Source organism: Pseudorca crassidens, chromosome 1 (assembly GCF_039906515.1).
Source record: "Pseudorca crassidens isolate mPseCra1 chromosome 1, mPseCra1.hap1, whole genome shotgun sequence".
Lineage (NCBI taxonomy): Eukaryota > Metazoa > Chordata > Mammalia > Artiodactyla > Delphinidae > Pseudorca > Pseudorca crassidens.
In genome coordinates this window covers 101866741-101885075 of record NC_090296.1, presented here as the reverse complement: position 1 = coordinate 101885075, position 18335 = coordinate 101866741, and the positions used below count along the sequence as shown (strand labels likewise).

The 18335-nt window shown below is 50.5% G+C and overlaps 1 long non-coding RNA gene across 1 annotated transcript; it reads left to right on the top strand.

Moving 5' to 3' along the window:
- The first annotated feature begins 3755 nt into the window (after positions 1 to 3755).
- On the top strand, positions 3756 to 8741 carry LOC137229493 (uncharacterized). Its single transcript, XR_010945701.1, has 3 exons — positions 3756 to 4444; positions 4636 to 4724; positions 7992 to 8741. It is a non-coding gene; the product is annotated as an uncharacterized lncRNA (long non-coding RNA).
- Positions 8742 to 18335: the final 9594 nt, after the last annotated feature.

Sequence of the window (18335 nt, the reverse complement as noted above, 5' to 3'; positions counted from 1 at the left end):
TTTCCTTTCTTCAGCTGTTTACTCTAATGTTTGGCATCTGTGGATTTTAGTCCCAGAGTTAGATCAGCCTGGAGAGTTTCTAATTTCTTGATCTCTCAGTTCTGGCCTGATTCCTGCCCCCTGGGAAATATAATGCTGCTTCTGGAATCTTTCTAAATCACACAAGGACTGTTGTATAACAGCATATCAGTGATCAGAGTTTATGACTCAGAGCTTTTGAAAGTCTAAATTCTAGTATCTGTTCTTACACTGTCTCCTGGTCAGGGTTTAGGCCTCCCAGTTTTTCCCCACTTCACCTTATAGAAACTAGATCCAAGAACTGATGAGACAAACCACATTTGCAAAGATAATGTGAGATTATGATAAGGGCATAATTTAGAGAAGACAAGAATAGACATAAGAGGAGAGAAAGGTTAATGAATATTTGGCAGTCATTTATAAACTAACCCAATATTGAGTATCTACTATATGCCAAGTAATTTCACATATATTCTCCCATTTAATCATTAAAGTAACCCTGTGGCATAGGCATTAGTTGTCTCATTAAAAGAGAAAACTGAAGCTCAGAGGGGTTAGATGCCTTGCCCAAGGGTCCCACTGCTACTGAGTGTCACAGGATTTGAACTTATGTCCTTTGACTCCTGGTACAGAATTATTTTCACTGCACCACTCTGTTGAAAAGACTAGTACCTTCCACAGTTGGCAATTTGTCATCCTTTACCTGTGATTCACTTTTTAATGTAAGCTTTACTAAAATAAATTCATTTTTATTCTAGTACAACCTCAAAAGGTTACCTTGTCTAGAAAAGTGAAACTGAGAGGTTGTCCCTATTCTTAGAATAGTCTAAGCAAGAACTGGGAAAGGTGGAATTTGTAGAGAGTTGATACCATTCCCTGGATCCTTTACAAACAAGAATAAACCCCTATCTAATGCAGACTACTCAATGCTGCCTCCTTTTAGACTAAGTGGGGCTCTTTTACTGAGGAAGCTGCTAATATGGCATCAGGCTATTAATGGGAAAAGCATTTACTTTAGATTAAGAACAGTGTAAAGTAGAGCGGGGGCCCTCTATGACTGGCTATTAGGGATGTTAATTAAATATTTATAATGTCTAAATTAGCATAGTGAAAGCTCAATTCATCAATTTGTTCTGGTCTGTAAGGGGGAAAAAAATAACTCCAAATGCCCCTGAAGAAAGATGCTATGTGAGTCAATAGGAAGATGACTGAACAATTTATTATGATTGTGGTAAACTTTTTATTTTGATTTTATTTAAAGGTACTTGTTGCAGCACCTTACCTTAAAGACCATTTACCACAGTCAATATACTGGAGGGCCATGTATTATTCATTGTTATCCAATGAAAAATTTGCTAAGGTGCTTCAATGCTGAATGTCTGATTGATTAATTGATTTCTTGATAGTTACTTCCAAAAAGTAAAGACTAGGTTTAATATTGAGAAGTGGGGCTGGAAGCCAGAAGCCCCAGTTCCTTCCTCTATTACTAACTAGCCTGCTGAAGGACCTAGTTTTCCAAGCCTTGAAATGATATCTTGCTAATAGAGTTGTTTTCAGGCTTCATGGTTAATAATTGAGAGGAATAGTTGGAACTTCTGCTGAAAACTGCTAAGTATGTGGCTGCTTCTCCTGTCTAGTGTAGGGAAGCCAGGAATATTAACACCTAAATGCCCACAGCCTGTGAATGCTTAATGAATGTATTTTACGAATTCCTTTTAAAATTATTTTAACCTCATTTTATTATCAGAAAGTCCCAACCGTCCAATGTATTTTCAACTGTAGATGAGGCTGGCTGCAGTGGAGACTTCGTCACCAATACTTAAAGGAAGTTGTCTGTAGCTGGCTTAAGACTACAGGTTGTCTGTAGTGGCTCATCACCACTCACACGTTTGGGTAAATACACTTAATTATGGGTGGAGTTTGGAATTTTTTACAAATCCATTCTCCCCACACTGGCCCAGTAGTTCCCTGATCATATTTAATGAATGTACTTCTCCCCCAAAGCTAAAACTTAAAAAATAAAACTATTAAGATCTTATAGTTTTTTTTTGGCTATAATGAACTGTTTTCCTTCTACCTTGTAGGTTTTCTTCTCCAATGAAGAAGTGACCCGAAATACAATCTGACCCCTCTTTATATGGGTGCATCTAAGCGCCCTCTTTCTTTCCTCCATCAGACAAGCTGGCCTTCCCTAGAGGGCGGGCTGGCGTGAAAGGGTTAAAGGTTCTCTGGTCAAAATGACCCAACAGAAGGAGCCCGGCCCAGAGCTGAAATCTAAGTGCTAATGACCGCTGCCCTTCACCCTGCTGCTGTCCACCGGCCGAACCTGAGGCCGGGTGGGGGCCGGGACTGGGAGAGGGCACAATGTTCTGCATTTAACATTTGAACTTCTCCTATCCAAGGCAGCAGGCCGTTTTGTCCTGAGGTCGCTGACCCTGGCTCCCCCATCAGCTGCCCTGAAACCTTAATTGAATGACAGATGGTCATCTTCTGGGGCGCCAGAAGCTGCGGGCTGCCAGCCGCGCGGGGGCTGCGGCCCCAGGCCCCAGCGGTCCTGCCCCGGCCCTGCCAGCAAGGGGCGGGCCGGCAGAGGCAGCAGGCGGCCCGCTGGCGCGGCGGGGACGGTGGGCTTAGGCCAAACGCGCGGCTCCGCACCCGCTGAGTAACCAAGGGTCTAAGTGGCCGCGCAGGCGATAAACCTCTGGATCCTATAGCGCCCTTCCCTGCCTCCCAGGCAAACCGCCCGACACAGGGTAGGCCCAAGTTAGGCCTTGGGCCTTGGAAGGCGGCCGAAAAGGGTCAAAACTTCTCGCCGTCTGTGCCGGAAGGCCCATATTCCAGCAACCGGGGGCCCAGAGCGTCGAGGTCTGGGATCCGTGCGGCCTGAGACCGATAGGGCAGCGTCCAAGCCCAAGATGCCCACCCACAGGCTTGCCCATCCGCCTGGGCCGGCGATCGGGCCCGGAAAAGGCCGGATTCCACGCCGTATGCCCTGCCGTACGCGTCCTGCCCTGAGCCACCACGAGCGCCTTCGGGCGAGCGCCATTCCCTGCCTGAGGCCACACGAGCCACGCTGATGTTCGCACGCTGGGGTCCCGGAACTACCCCATTGCGAGGAGCTTTCAGGGCTCTAGGGTAAAAGATGGGCGCCCCAAAAGGCGCCCGGAGGCACCAAGGTACAGCCGCCCGCCCGCGCTCTAGTGTCCTATTTCTTTAAAATAAAAGCTGCGAGCCCTACAATTACTGGGATTACAGTGAGCGGGTATTGATCCGCAGCCGGCATTGTAGGATCAAGCAGGCGGGCGGAGGCAGACGTCGCCGCCCCCACCCCTCGCCGCCGCCTAGTCCTGCAAAGCGCTAGAAAACCGTTTCCAAATGTTTGATTTCAAACGCACCATCAACACCTGCTGCAAAAGAACGACCACCCCCCTCCTCCTCTTTGCCCCCACCTCCTCCCCTCCGCCCGTGGGCCTCCCAGGCCCGAGCCAACTACACAGCCACCTTAAGCCCTTTTTCCCCTTCTTTCTTTCTTTTTCTTTCTTCTTTCCTTCCTTCCTTCCTTCCTTCTTTTTTTCTTTCTTTCTTTCTTTTTCTTTCTTTCTGTCTGTCTTTCTTCCTCCTTCCTTCCTTCCTTCATTCCTTCCTTCCTTTCTCTCTTTTTTCTTTCTTTCTTCTCTCTTTCTGTCTTCTTTCTTTCTCTCTTTTTTTAAATTACTGAGGGAAATATACACATAAGCAAAAAAAAAAAAAAAGAAGAAGAAGCCTCCCCGGCAGGCGCGAGCGGGCGTATTGAGGAGGCCGGCGAAGGCGGTAATGCAATCCTAATGCATAGATAGCTGACATCAACTTCCGTCAGGCAGCTCCTGGAGATCGAACCTTTCGATTGTAACTGGGACAATTTGCATAGTGATTCCCTTTCAGTGCTTTCCCGGGTCCGTAACAAGCCCAGGCAGCTATTCAAATGCAAGATGCAACCCCAAATGCAAGACTGGCCCGACCAAAAAGAGCCATACGGCGCCCGGGAGAAGCGAGACCGTTGCTCTGGATCTCATCCTTCTCTCTTCTTCTTTCTTCTCTCTTTCTCTTCTCGGGTTCCTGATTTAGCTGGGAGCTGTTTATTTATGGCTGCAAATGTGTGCGTGCGAGAGAAAGGGGGAATTGATCTTTGCCTGGACTTAAAGATGGAGCCGAAGACGCTGGAGGGAATTTGGGTTTGTGCGCCTAGCTCAGACCCCGGGCGCCGAAGGGGGCCGTTTGGCACGAAGCCCGAGGTCTCTCTTTTCCGCACCCCTCACCTCGCGACCTTGCAGCAATCTGTGGGCCCTGGAGCTGCCTGGTTGACCCACCTGCCCGGGGCCGAGCTGCCGAGAAAGGCTTCATGGAGGGAGCCATCCCGTCCCTGTCTTTAAAATGAGAGCAATAAAAGGTATCACCGGCGACGTGTGCGGATCACTTTTTCTTACTGTGCGTTGGCTGAGGGCGGGGGGAGAGGGGTGGCTGATAGGATACGTGGGAGGGGGAAATTAGGGGACTAGAAATTGGGCTCCCCCGCTTCGTTTCCCGGTTTCTTTCTCATTTGAAATTACGCAGATTGACTCTCGCTTCCCTTCCTCCTAGGGGTCAAATCCTTAAACGCGAACCTGATCACTTGTCACAGAAGCAACTTGCCATGAAATCCGCTAATGCGCAGCGACTCGCCCACCAGGGTAAGCCAGTCTCACAGGCGCTTGCGGGGGTGGGGGTGGGGGGTAGGACGGGGCAGGGGCTCCAGGGTCCCGGCGTCGCTGGTCCTGCTGAGCCTGTAGCCACGCAAACAGGGTGGGAGCCGAGGGAGGAGGGCAGAAGCCGCGTCACGGCCAGCGAGCCGAACGAGGGCGCCCCCCTCCCAGCCTGCCCTCATGGCCTCGGCCGCTAACAAGTCCTCCTGGCAAATTTAAAGCAGCAAATGAGGGCGGGGAGGAGGCCTCCCAAACAGGGTGTAAATAATCCGGGCGTGCCCAGCGTGGTGGCGGGTATGCGAGCGCGCGTCTGCGGTTTGTGCGCGGTTCTCCCGCGAAGCCGCGTGAAGCGGCAGAACCGCACCTGCTGTCGTGCGCGTCGTAGAAGTGCAGCTAGCCAGATTCACTGACCCGAGGAAATCCCCAAATTAGAACTTGTCTACACTTCCCTAGGCCGGTTGCCGCTTTCTAAATCTCCCAGGTTGCTTGGCTGTCTCTCCAAATCCAGCCCAAACCTGCTAAGGATGATCACAGGCCACTGTCCTTGCAGCACTGACCGTTATCTCGATGGCAGAAACAGCTTCTCTGGTCAGACAGCTTAAAGCAGCAGCTAAATTCGTGTCTTTTTTTTTTTTTTTTTTTCCTTTAATGACGAAAAGAAGCACAGATTTCCTAATGTTCTTTGTTTATATCGGCTCGGGTGCTGCAAGCTGTCTGACCATGAGCTTTTTCGTTGTGCCTGTTTCATGCAGAGCACTCGGGATGTTTTTTAGTCTTGTATCTTAAAATATATATAGAGAGAGAGAACGCTTTCCCGATCGTCTTGCAATAGGTTTCTTAAGAACCAGACATGTAGGGAAGCTTTGGGGATTGGATGGTGAGAAAAGCAGACTGGAATGTACAAATAAACCCATTGCAAATTGAAAACAAATTGAACAGAGGAAATGATTACGAGAGAAGATGAGGGAATTAACTGGTCTGGCAAGAGCAATTTTAAGGTCTGAATTTTTCAGATTTAATGGCCACACATAACAAATTGAAAGGAATTAAATCTATTCTTTTACCGGTGTATTTTTTATTCACAACCAAAGAACACAGGCACTCCTGGGTTTCTCGGTCAAGTGCACATTCTGAGGCATTTCAAAGGACAAGTCAGCTTTGGGGTGCTTTCCTACTTTTTCCATAAACTACAACCAGTTTAATTCTGATGGAAAACAATTTAAGATTTACTTCCGGTTGTAGAAAGGAAGAAAAAATTTTAAATCCTGACAGTTAAACTATTACCAGATTCTAAGGGGTTAATTTGATGTAAATAACCTACTTGCCTGTGAGCACAGAATCTGGAAGTTAGAGGCCCTGGTGGCAAAAAGACTCTGTCTGGTGGTGACAGAGCTTTGTGCGTCTGAGGGGGTCTGGAGAGGCTCTGAACCTAGCTTTGGGTTTGTTGCATCCCTCTCACTCTCTTAAAACAGTAACTCAAGATGTAAGTAAAAGTGTTTTCATTTTTTATTGATCCCACTAACATCTTTCATTATCCAGCATGTAGCCACAGCAAATTATTGCTCATTTGATACCGAGAATTCTATTGACCATCGCTTTCGTTGGAGAGAGAATTCTAACTACTCTGGCTTCTCTGTAGTCAGAGCTGAGGCTGAGGACATTCCTCGGCTAAAACCCAAGTAAATTGAGCCCTCAGCCTCCAGGAATTGATGGAGATGTGTTCATTACATTGAGCCACATGAACATGCATAGAGATCTGCTTTTTACTCTGCCTGCCTTGCCCCCACTCATGCAAAAGGTCGGCCCCTTTGGAACAGATCTGCCTTCTTAGGAGGCTGGGCATTCGTTTCCCTCTCCTGGACCCCTTCTGGCAACTTCTTTCTAGCTCTGGCCAGGGTTAAGGCAAGGGAAATGACACAATGAAAGCCTGCTCTTGTGATCAATCCTGTGCTCAAAACCACCCCAATGTGGACACCTGCGGAAATCATTACCCCCACCCCCCCACCAAAAAACTCCTAAAATATCCAGATGAGTGACTTTATAGTCTCGATATAATTTTCTAAATTAAGCTGCCATCCCCTTCAAGACCCCATGTCATCAAAGAGGGCTAAGTACAGGAGGAGGGAGCTCTGAGTTCAGCGTCCGTTCTCTCTTTAGTTGGCAATGGGCGTCCAGCCCCGAATGATAGCCCGGGCAACTCACGTACTTGGCCAGTGCCTGAACGAGGATGTGCCCTCTCCCACCCCGGCCTGGTGAAGGCCTGACCTTTGACCCTAGGGCTAGCAGCTCCAGGGCACTCAAGGCTGAAGAGGGACGAAGGTAGGAAAAAGAGGCTGGAGACATGGTCCGGGAGAGGAAACGAGAGGCCAGGTTTCTTCCCCGAGAAGTTAGTGGCTAAATCTGCCTTCACGCCGAAAGGAACCCGAAGCTGCCCTACAGCAGGGGCCACCCGACGTCTCAACCCTCGGGCTGCCTTCCGCCTCCCCAGGATGGCTTCCTCGGACCTGCGTGTCTGGACCCATGCGCCTTCGCGGCCTCCCTTTGGGCGTCTCCATGAAAAAAGACTTGAGGGTGCGCTGACCTGACACTACCGGGGGGAAGAGGGAGACGTCGAGCCCGGCAGCAGGTGGGGCTCAACCACCGCTAGCGCACCGTCGGCGCCCAGCCAGGCCTGTCACATTTCCCAGTAATACATAATCCACGGCTGCTACCCCATAAGCCCTCGACCCCAAGAGAAGGCAAGGACGACCTTGGAGAAGCCATGCCCGTGGGGACTCGGTGGAGGAGATGGTTCGGTTGGGTTTCATTTCCACAACCACCAGGAGATAAGTCCCCTCGGTTCCAGAACAAAATGAGAACCAATTACCGACTTTAACAAATGAGTCGGCGTGTGCAACCCACCAAACAGCTCCAACTCCAAAGGTGAAGGCACAATTGGGGCTCTAAGGGATCCGTCTTGGCAGTTATTTTCCTAACGGTGCTAAGTGTGCGTGAAACTGTTTGCACTCTCTCGAGGGCCGCGCTCCATGAACCCTCGCGCGTTTGGGAGCTACTTTGTTCTAGAACAAGGTAGTAACGGGGTGGCAGCATGCTCTGCGCACGCTGGACTCTCACCCAAGAGCAGCGGCCTAGAGATGAGAGTAGATTCTAACTCGGCTTGTGGGGATGGGGGGATAGGGGAGGGGTATTTACGCTGAGAGTCACACAGTGGATTTTTAGTTGCTGTTGTTTTTTTTCTTTTTGTTTTTAACGTAGATAGATAACCCTGGCGTTGGTGTAACCAGCGCGCGCGCGCAATGCAATCGTGTTCCTCGAATGCGCGCCCCGCCGGCCACACTTGGAGAATCCAGCCCACAGTGGTTTCGGAAACCCCATTTTCCTGATTGCATCCCAGGCTCTGGAACCCCGCGAGCCTTCCGGGGGAGGGAGCCCCATCTGGGCCAAGTAGTGGATCACACACACACACACACACACACACACACGGAGGCAGTGCTTCGTAGGATCGAAGATCCAGGGTGGCTAGATGGGGGTCTGGGAGGCTACGACTGAGGGAGGCCCTGGCGCTGCCGGAGTTGTGCAACCACTAAAGCAGCGCAATCCTGATAATTATTTTGGGAAGAAAGACCTGGGACCTAGGTTTGAGCTAAAGAGGGTAGAGGCAAGTGACAAATGACCGAGCATTTCTTTGGAATGAGGGGGAACTGAGAACTACCCAGCTGGCCCGGAGTTGCCGCAATCTGGACATTAGGAAATATATTCTCCTCGCACACACAGCAGCACACATCTCTGATGGCAAGATCACCCCTGCCCAGGGAGCCTCTGGCTCGGCCACTGCACCTCCCAACTGCTTTTTCAGCCTCCTTCAGGTTTTACCAGGCAAATGAAACAAGAAGAACTCGATAGTAAATTATTTTATTCAGACTTCTGTCTTTTTATGAAAATAAAAGGCAACACTTTGTCATTTTTAATCATATAAGCAGACAATAAACCTAATTTCGATATTGATTTTTTCCAGAATCAAGTGATTTTGTGCAGTGTCTGTTGTATTTCCTTTCCGAGGAAGGGCCATTTGCTGGTAGATTGTGTGGCTCTAAGACTTCACTACATATAGTTGATTGTGGACTTTGAAGCCAGGTAGCTGAGAGGGGGCTCTTCCTGGGTGGCAGGAAGTTTGGTTTTTGTCTAATTATCTAGATAATGGTTTCAACTTGGCCTCGCCTGGTGCCCCAGGACAGATTTAAGGCTCAACTGGTGCTTTTCGGAGTTATGGCCTCAGAAATTCACTTTAATTTTTTTCAAAATCAAAATCAAATAAACAAAAATAAAAACAACAACCCCAAAAATCTTGATAATGTCAAGGGCCCAGACAACACCATGAGGAGCATTAGCAAGGGGAGTGCACTCTCCCAGCAGCCCCAAGTTCAGGAAATGGGCATGACCCCGAGCTGGCCAATCTTGGACTGCTGCAAAGGCCCAGCGGAGAAGTGTCAGGGGATGCCAGTTACTGCCAAAGGGCTCAGAGGCATGGATGATTCCTCCAAATTCTGATGCTCTCTTTCTTTTTTCAAAAACAATATTATATTTGATGTTGATGCCAAATGGAGTTGGCACCTCTCTTGTGAAAGTCTCGAGGTGCAGAGAGATCGGCCAGGCCTCCACCTAGCTCTAGAAGGAAGAGAAGGAGGGAGGGAATGAGAGGAGAAAGCTGCAGAGAAGAAAAGAGTGAGGTGGAGAGAGGAAGGAAAGAAGAAATCAAGAAAAGAGGTGGAGAGGAAAGAAAAACGGAAGGAAGAGGGGGAAGATAGAAATAAAAGGGAAAAGGAGAAGTGAAAAGGACGGTGAAGGAGAGGAAGAAAGGAAAGAAAAAGGAAAAATAGATTTTAAAAGACCTAATAAAAAATAAAAGTACCCCATCCTTAAGAGGGAAACTGTTTGCTCTGTGGACTACCTGGGACTTTTCCCGCAGCTCCGGGTGGTTTCTCCTCCCCACTGGAACACAGAACAAATGACAGTCCCGAGCATAAATTCAAAGACCCTCAACTCCTACTCCAATCCAAAAGGCTGGACTCAGGGCACACGGACCGCTGGGACCCACCTACTAACCCAGCGTCCGCCGATGCCCCCCATACCCCCCGCGGTGAATGGCAAAGGTCACCCTCTCCCCCCTACCCCCCGACCCCTGCCGCTGCTTCCAAGGGCCTAGGACCCTGGCTCGGGGGAGGGGACCTGGCGGTTCTATGCCTGGCAGAGGGGGATGGAACCTAGGGCCTTCGAGTGACCCTAGGGCTCTGACCTTTTCCGCCGTCCTCCAGGGTCAGTAGTTAACCTTTCGCTCCCCGCCCCCGCCACTCAGTGGCCCTCGGCTAGGGAGAGTGGGTCAATATTTGGGACCAGCATAGGAGCGGGCGGCGCCCAGGCCGAATTGCAAGAGGATGGGGCCCAAACCAGCGTGCTCATTCTGCTCCCCACGCCCAGAAAACCCAGCTTCATGGATCCCTCGGTTGCCCGGCGCTGGATGCCAAGGCCCAGTTAAACCCCGTACCTGGTAAAGAACCCGCTGAGGCACGTAGAAGAGAGTGGACTTCTTTCCCATTTTTCCTGCCCTGTTTAGAGCAGTTTCTCTTCTTTCAAAGCGTCACGCACCCCTCAGACACCAGCCACCCGTTTGCATTTTGGGGATACGAAGAGCTTTGGTCAGGTGGGAGGCAGTGCAGAGTCAGACTTGTGCCCCCCTCAAGCCCGAAGCATTTAACTCCTCTGTGGGAATAGGTGCCAAGAGAACCAGTGAAGAAATCGAGCCAAAGTCCGTGCTGCCGGGCCCAGCTGATTGCCTCACCATCCCTGCCGGGACAGCAGGAACCAGCCTAGCGCCTGCCCCGTTCCACTAACTTCCGAAAGCGCCTGCGACCGGCGCCCCAGAGGGCTCTCCCGGCGGGGACCGGGGGAAGGTGGGCGGCAAACCGGAGGCTGCAGAGGCTGGCGGAGCACCCCCCGCCCCCAGCTCCCCGCGGCTTGGGGTTTTCGCGGTCTCCCCAGCTGGACCCGGGGCCGCCAGGAGCCGAGAGCGTTAGGTTCAAATGCATCAAGGCTCTGAAGTCATTCATCCGGTTTCATAAATAATTTTCTTATTACACTTAAGCCCGATTCCTGCCCCCTTCCCGTTTTTACTGCGGGGTTTCAGCGGCTAAAAAGTTTCTAAGTCGCGTGGGCCGTTGTTTTCCTTTTTCCATCATTAACATCTTTAATATAAGCTATCAATAACCCTGTCGTTCGGAGCCGAGTTTCACGGTATTGATCCACGCGGCTATTCATCTCTGCCATGCAAGACACGGAATAATTTTCGCATTACAGTAGCTTGGATTTGCTTTTAATTCATATTTAAAGCTGCAACCGGCTCGGTGGAGCGCTCTGCGAAAGACTAGAGGCGCCTAATTAATAATAAGTTAGAAACGAAGGAAGGCACCGGCGAATAAATAATTAATACAGACATCTATGTCTCTTTGAATATTGCTCCTTTAAAAATTTAGACTTACCAGGACCATACTGTAAGTCTGCAATTTATATTGCAGGGATGATTTAAGAAAGCTATTTTTTTTCCTTGAAATACAATACTAAATTATTTACAGTGTTTTTGCAAACCTAAGTTCCTTCATTAGCCAGCCCCTCCGGTTTGTTCCTTCCAGGTGGAAAACACTAATTTTAAAAAATAATCATAATAAGAATCATAATAAACTCCCAGGAACCACTGTCTGCAATTAGCGAAGGGTGGCAAGGGTGGGGGCTGATTGGCTGGAAGAGAGGAGTATGGGGTCTTCAGCCCTCCGAGGGGCTGAGAGCTGCCCCGTGGTGGTGGGCGGGGGCGGGGGGTTGTTAGGAAGAGAAAACAACAAAATCCAAAATCATTGGGCAGTGACTTTGGGCATTCGATGGTTGCAGAAGAAACAAAGTTTTAGGTAAACTCAGAGTCCTCAAGGGGACTCCAAGCGGGAGGAGGCTATGATTGGGAGGGTCCCAAGTCCTTCCCCCTACACCCCATGGAGGAAAAAAATAGAATTTTTAGAGAAAAGCTATTCAAAGCCAGGTCTGGATTCCAGGCTATCCAGGAGCTGCCAGTGGGCTAGAAGAGATAACAAAATTCAAGTGGGTCAGAGTGACTGAAGATCTGAGGATCGGACGAGGTTTTGTGTGAGAGAGACTAGGATTTGTTTGCCATATTGTTAGCAATATTGATTTTTTTTGTTACTTGGATTAATGTATGTTAAACAGGGAAATGCAGGCATTAGTCAAGTACATTGTAATCATCTATTGTTAAGACCGACCTTTCTCAGGTGAGTGCTGGAGGCTCAGGACTATGAGGCACTTCCAGGGGCTGAAGACCATCCAGGCCCAGGTAAGGGCATCCGGGATCCCCCAGGGTCTGGCAGAGTAGGGAGAAGACAACCTCAACTCCAGCTCGCTCTCCCTCCCCCCTCCTTTTAGAATTACAGGTTTATTTAACCAACCCACTACCCCGGTATGTCGGGCTCAATCTGTTGCTGGGTTAAATGATGATTAGAGAAATTGAGAGGTGGAGGCATTCTTGACACCCAAAGTTCCTCACTTCTCCCCCACGCATCTTCCCCCACAGCCTCCTAGCCCCGCCTCCAGGTCTATTGGCCCTGGTGACCATCCCATCAACCCCCTTGGGTCTCGACCAAGAGTCCCCAGGGCTGGGGACTCGCACATGCCAGTCAGTGGCCTGAGGCTTGGAGGGGAGCACAGCCCCTGCGCCTACACAAGTACATCAAGTACATGCATAACATGCATCTACAACCTTAGGCCTGAAAAAAAGATAAGAGGTGGGGAGGGAGACGCCTGGAGACCCTCCCGGCCTGACTCAGGACCTTGGGTGCTGGCCCGGCCCTGAGAAGCGTGCTCAGAGACAACGCCCCTCCCCCCATATCGGTCCCCAGGGTCGTCTTCCCTCACCCAATCCCAGCCCCCGCCCTCCACCCCCGCAGGCCTTGCCGCCTCACCCTGCCATTGGGGGAGAGGGGTTCTAAGGTCACACACTCTGCTTTTCTTCCCAACCCCCCTCCCGCGCCCTGGGTCACCGCATTTATGGGGCAAGATACCTTCACGCACGAAGGTCCTGCCGCATCAAGGTGAAGGTCTTTTCCGAGCTCCACCGACCCTGAAGGGCTTGCACAGAATCCCTTGGGCCTTGGACGGTTCAGAAGGGGGCAAGAGGGTGAGCTTCAGGGTTAAAGGGCGGGGATGGGGGTGGGGGAGAGACTTCTGGGCGCCTGACGACTCCATAATCCTTCGCCGGAATGGCGCTCGGGCAGGCGCTCGCCCAGAGCCGGAGGGTCCCACAGCCAGAGGCTGCATCTCGTGCCAGCCACGAGGGTGAAGGGATGAGGAGGCCGAGACATGCAAGGCGGACAGGGCCGGATGGGCAAGAAAAGAAGGAAACGTGTGGAAAGTGTGAAGGGGAAAGGAGAGACGAAGGTTGGGAGGGAAAAAGGAGGCTCGGTCTGGAGAAAACACAAGGCCCGGCGCAGCCCGGGAGGGAGGCACAAACAAGGGATGGGGAGCCCAGAACACCGGCGTTTCATTTTTAAATCTTCTAGGTGTCTGCGGGTCAAATAAAGACAAGGGCCGTAACGATTATTCTGTTAAATCTATGGTACTTGACTTCGCAAACACTAATTGATTAGACACCAAAATGATTTGTTTAAAGAGTTTTCCTTCCCAAGGGCAGCTGCTTTCGGGCCCGGGTCGGCGTTATCCTGCGAGGCTGCGGAAGAGATCGGCCAACGCGCCGCGCGCCAGGCCGCGGAGGCCGCAGTCGGCCCGGGGCTGTCGGCGCGGGTCCACGCCCCTTCAGCCTCAGGCTCCCGGCTGGCCCGCACCCCGCTACCTCCGCCCTTCCTGTCCTCCGGGTCCGGAGCTTGCTCCACCTGGGGACCTTCTTGAGCCCACTGTGCCTTCTGCCCGCCCCCTTTGCTCTGAGTTGTCCACACTTTGGGTCGCTTTGATCTGCTCCAGAGAAAGGGCCCCCCTCTCCCTTGCCTCTGGCCTCCCCAGCCTCCAGCCCTGGCATTCTCTACCTCGGCGGCGCGCGGCTAACCCAGAGTAGAGCCCCAGAAGGGAGGCACTGGAAGAGCATTAACCACCTCCCCAAATCTGGTCAATTCTTTGCCCCTACCCTACCCCGCAGCCCGGATAGGTCTCCTTTGTAATATACTTCAACAGTACAAAGATAAGACCAAGAAAGAAAATCCACTGAAGGGTTGGCCAGAGAAGGTCACCTGCCCCGGCATCTAGCTGGCTGCGTCCGCAGCGGGGTCCTGAAGCCAGCGTGTCCCACCTGGGAGCCTTGGACCCCACCCGAAGCCCCACGGCATCAGGACACCCCTTATCCCTTCAGCACTCTCAGCTGGAGACCTTGAAAAGCCCTCGCCGAAGTGGGCAACCGTTGGAACGAATCTAAGTCCAAGAGAAGCCGCCTCTAGCTTATCGGATGCCCCAAGAATGGAAGTAACCGGAGATGCTCCCAGAGGGGTCTGAGGTCCTAGAAGCGCTGCCCCGACCGCCCTGTGCACCTCCTATAACCTGGAGTCCTCTGGGGTTGGCACCAGCTGTCAAAGAGCTCTTCACCAGAGCGTCTTCTCTGGGATGTGGAGGGTGTGGTTAGGAGATGGAACAAAGGAGAGTGCAAAACACAGAATAAAAAAATATATTGTTATGAGCAAAAACCGTAATTTACATTAAAAAGGAACAAAGGAAACCGAACAGATGAATAAAAAGTATATGAAGGTCAAAGGTTGATGAAGAGGGTTAGAATAATTGATTACTGCTTCCTTTGGCCCCCATAAAGTGGAGAGAAGCCATTGACTAATTTTTTTTAACTGTTGTCAATAATGAATCATCAGGCCACCCTCTTCTGAATTTTTTGGCGTTCCATTGTAAGCCAATAGCAATTTTCTGGGGGGAAAAACAAAAATCTGCAGAGGTGGGAAGAAGACAGGAGAACCTGGCCAGAAGCACCCAGGACCAAATCCTTCACCCACAGTTATCAAGTGCCCTACTGTGCCAGACACCAAAAAAATGGTTCCTCACGGAGAGTTTAATTCTAGACTTGCTACAGGCATCAGAAATGCTGGTGAGCGGACTTCCCTGGTGGCGCAGTGGTTAAGAATCCGCCTACCAATGCAGGGGACACAGGTTTGAGCCCTGGCCCAGGAAGATCCCACATGCCGCGGAGCAACTAAGCCCGTGCGCCACAGCTACTGAGCCTGTACTCTGAAGCCTGCGAGCCACAACTACTGAGCCCACATGCCACAACTACTGAAGCCTGTGCGCCTAGAGCCCCTGCTCCGCAAGAAGAGAAGCTACTGCAATGAGAAGCCTGCGCACAGCAACGAAGAGTAGCCCCCGCTCGCTGCAACTAGAGAATGTCCATGCGCAGCAACAAAGACCCAACGCCGCCAAAAATTAATTAATTAATTAATTTTTAAAAAAAGAGAGAGCTTTAAAAAAAAGAAAGAAATGCTGGTGAGTTACATTCTGAGGCCCTGGCCAAGGTGTCAGACTCTCCGTGGAGCCCTGGGTGAGGGAATCTTCCCTGACACCCAGGTTTGCTGTTTGTGCGGTCAACAAATGGGAAGTTAGCATTTGATGGCTCAGAGGGGCTAGAAACAGTTTTTTGGAATGGTCCTGAAAACTGGGACTGGGCCATATGTTACATCTCTGTTACTCACAAAAAGCACTAAAGCAGTAACTCTGAAACTCACGGAAGGTTCTCAAAGAACCTTGTGTGGCCAGCATTTGGAGGAAAGACCTTATTCTCATTCTCTTTTCTAAGCCTAGTGGGGTCACCTGGCAAGCTCTAGCCCACCCAGCATAGGAAGGATTGCACCTGTCTCACCACCACCAGCAGCACCCCAACATCTACAAAATAAGTAGTCTAAAATATTTGTTTCCACATTGAAAACATTGCCAGCCACAAGCATCCAGCCCATAGTCTTATTTCCCTTTTTCTTAAATATATACATGTATGAAATGGGGTGGTGACTGACATTATTTTTTTCTTTAAGTTCCCTGCAGCTACTCAAAATCTAACCAGCTGACAATGAGCCCTCCCCTCAGGCTTCTTGGCTGTGATAAAGAACTGTACAGTATCCTGTAATCACATACACTAGACCCACTGAGTAATTTCAAGAGACCCCTCCCTGGCCTCTTTAATCCTCCGTAGTGCACCTGATGTTATGCTGGGCAGTGGAAGAGGGAAGGGAAGAGAGGGACAAAATGACAAAAAGCTATCCTAGCCCTCCTGTCCTTCCCCCCCACCCCGCCACACACACACACACACACACACACACACACACACACACACACACACGCATACATGTGCATTCACCCTAACTAGGCCTAAGAGCATCCATCCCACCCATCATACATTCTTAGTATAGGAAAGTTTTCCAAGACATTGAATAAGAATAAAATGTTTCTGAGAAATTACTGCAATTCAGTCAACTACAAGAAAACAAAGGTTAAATGAAAGGAATGAACAGCCAAGAAAGATTAGGGAGATTTGCAAACTCCCCAAGCAAGTCCTGCACTCACGTTAGTCCACCATATACAATACTTATCCAGATTTTTACTTTGGCTACTCCTTTAGGGACCAGCACTGAACCAGACCCCCTTTTCATGGGGGGGTGGGGCTGGGGGGACGGAGGGAGTTAAGCTCACCTGATCCCAGCCCTCTTCAGGTAGACTCCAGGGGCTCAGTCGAGAGCCTCACATGAAGGAGCGTTTCCAGGATCAAGTCCCTAATTAGTTACACAAATAGAAAACCATGAACAATTTGTGCATTTGGTGGTATTTACTTCTTTCTTTTAACAAACTGCCTTTGGGAAAGAGAGTTGTCATAAGGGCAAATCGATCACTTCAGGGGGATTAAAATATGGGGGGGGGGGCAAACGGTTTAGCTCAAAGTCTGCCTTCTACGTTAACCCATTGTTTGGTCTCATATAAGAGCTACATGCTCTATGTTGTAAGAAATGAGAACAGAAACAATAAGGAGCCAAGAATTCAGCTTCCCACCAACATATTGTGATCCACTAGGCAGAAAATATGTTTTAAGTTTGCGTATATGTACTTATGACTAGAGAGATGTAGATACAAGAGTAACTTTAAATAGAGTAATTTTGTTTTCTGAGTTCCTTTTTGTCACTGTATTTTCCCCAAAGACCTTCTACTCTCTGGAGGTTTTAAATTCCTAAATATTCATTGTGCAAGCTGATGCTAAGTCCACTGAGATGGACCCCCATCTCCAGGACCTCCATAGGCATTGTTTGGACAAAACAGGAATGTCCGTGGTGATGAAACCAACCAGGTTAACCGATCTCAGGACATGACCACTTTCAAGGAAGGCAAGTTAGAGTAACCCACTGGCCTTGACCTACCTTGATCTTGATGTTGCCCAGGCGGTGGTAGGGACCTGGGCAGAGATTGGCCTGCTCATGCCTTAGCTGGTGAGAAGTTTCCCCCAAGGATAGACTGGCCCAAGCTTTTGCCTAAGGGACTCAGCCACCACTACTACTACCATTCCACCACCCTGACCTCTCCTAGAGTCTGGGAACATTCCCAGCAGAGACACCGGTGGTGGGCTCCGACCCGGTGCCCTAGGAAAGGAACATACAATCTGAGTTTGGCCACACTCACTTTGTTCCATATCCGAACCCATATACCCAGGTTCTGAGAAGCTGTCCCCCATTGTGACCACCACTCGCCCGGGGCTGAGGCTCGGCGCTGACCGGGTCATAACTGCCAAGGGCTGGACAATGGGCACATCTGTCCTTTCTCTGAGGGATGAAAGCACCTAAGCAGACACGCTCTGCCTTTTGTTACGGTTTTTTTTCCCCTTTCTTTTGTAAATGAAAGAAAGCCGCGGCATGTGGCGGCCGGGTATACGTCCCACACTGGGGGCCTCCCCACGCGTCCCCACCAAGCCCAAGGACCAGGTTCGATTCTGGATTGGACCGTGATTGTGGGAAGCGAACAACTACGCCCGAAGCTGAATTGATTTTCAAATCTGGAGGCTTCTCGCAGGGACGCCGGGAAGAGGGCGTCCCTACGGGCCAAGAAGAGACCGGCGCGCCTGGTCCACCCTGCCGGCGTCAGTCCTTCCCGCAAGCAGCGGCCTCTTGGTGTTTTACCAGGAGGGCCATGAAGAAACCGCAGGAATAGCCCGAGCCTCGGCGGCCCCACCAGAACCCACGAGTTAACATAGGAACCCACCAGGGCACTCAACACACACACACACACACACACACACACACACACACACACACACACGCGCGCGCCGAGTCATTCACGAAGCGGCGCGCTAATTATCAGCTGAGCCGGAGAAGGACCCAGGCGGAGGAGGACAGCGAGGTATGGCCGGGGCTGGGACTCTTGGCACTAAGCTCACCTCTTCGCAGAGCATGGAAGAGTCAGGGTGGGCAGAGAATTATCAGGGAAGACAGAGGTTGTTGGGTCAACAGCCACCAGGTTGACCAAGTCCTTTAAAATATTTGCTCCCCTCCCCCTCAAAAGGCCAAGCACCTG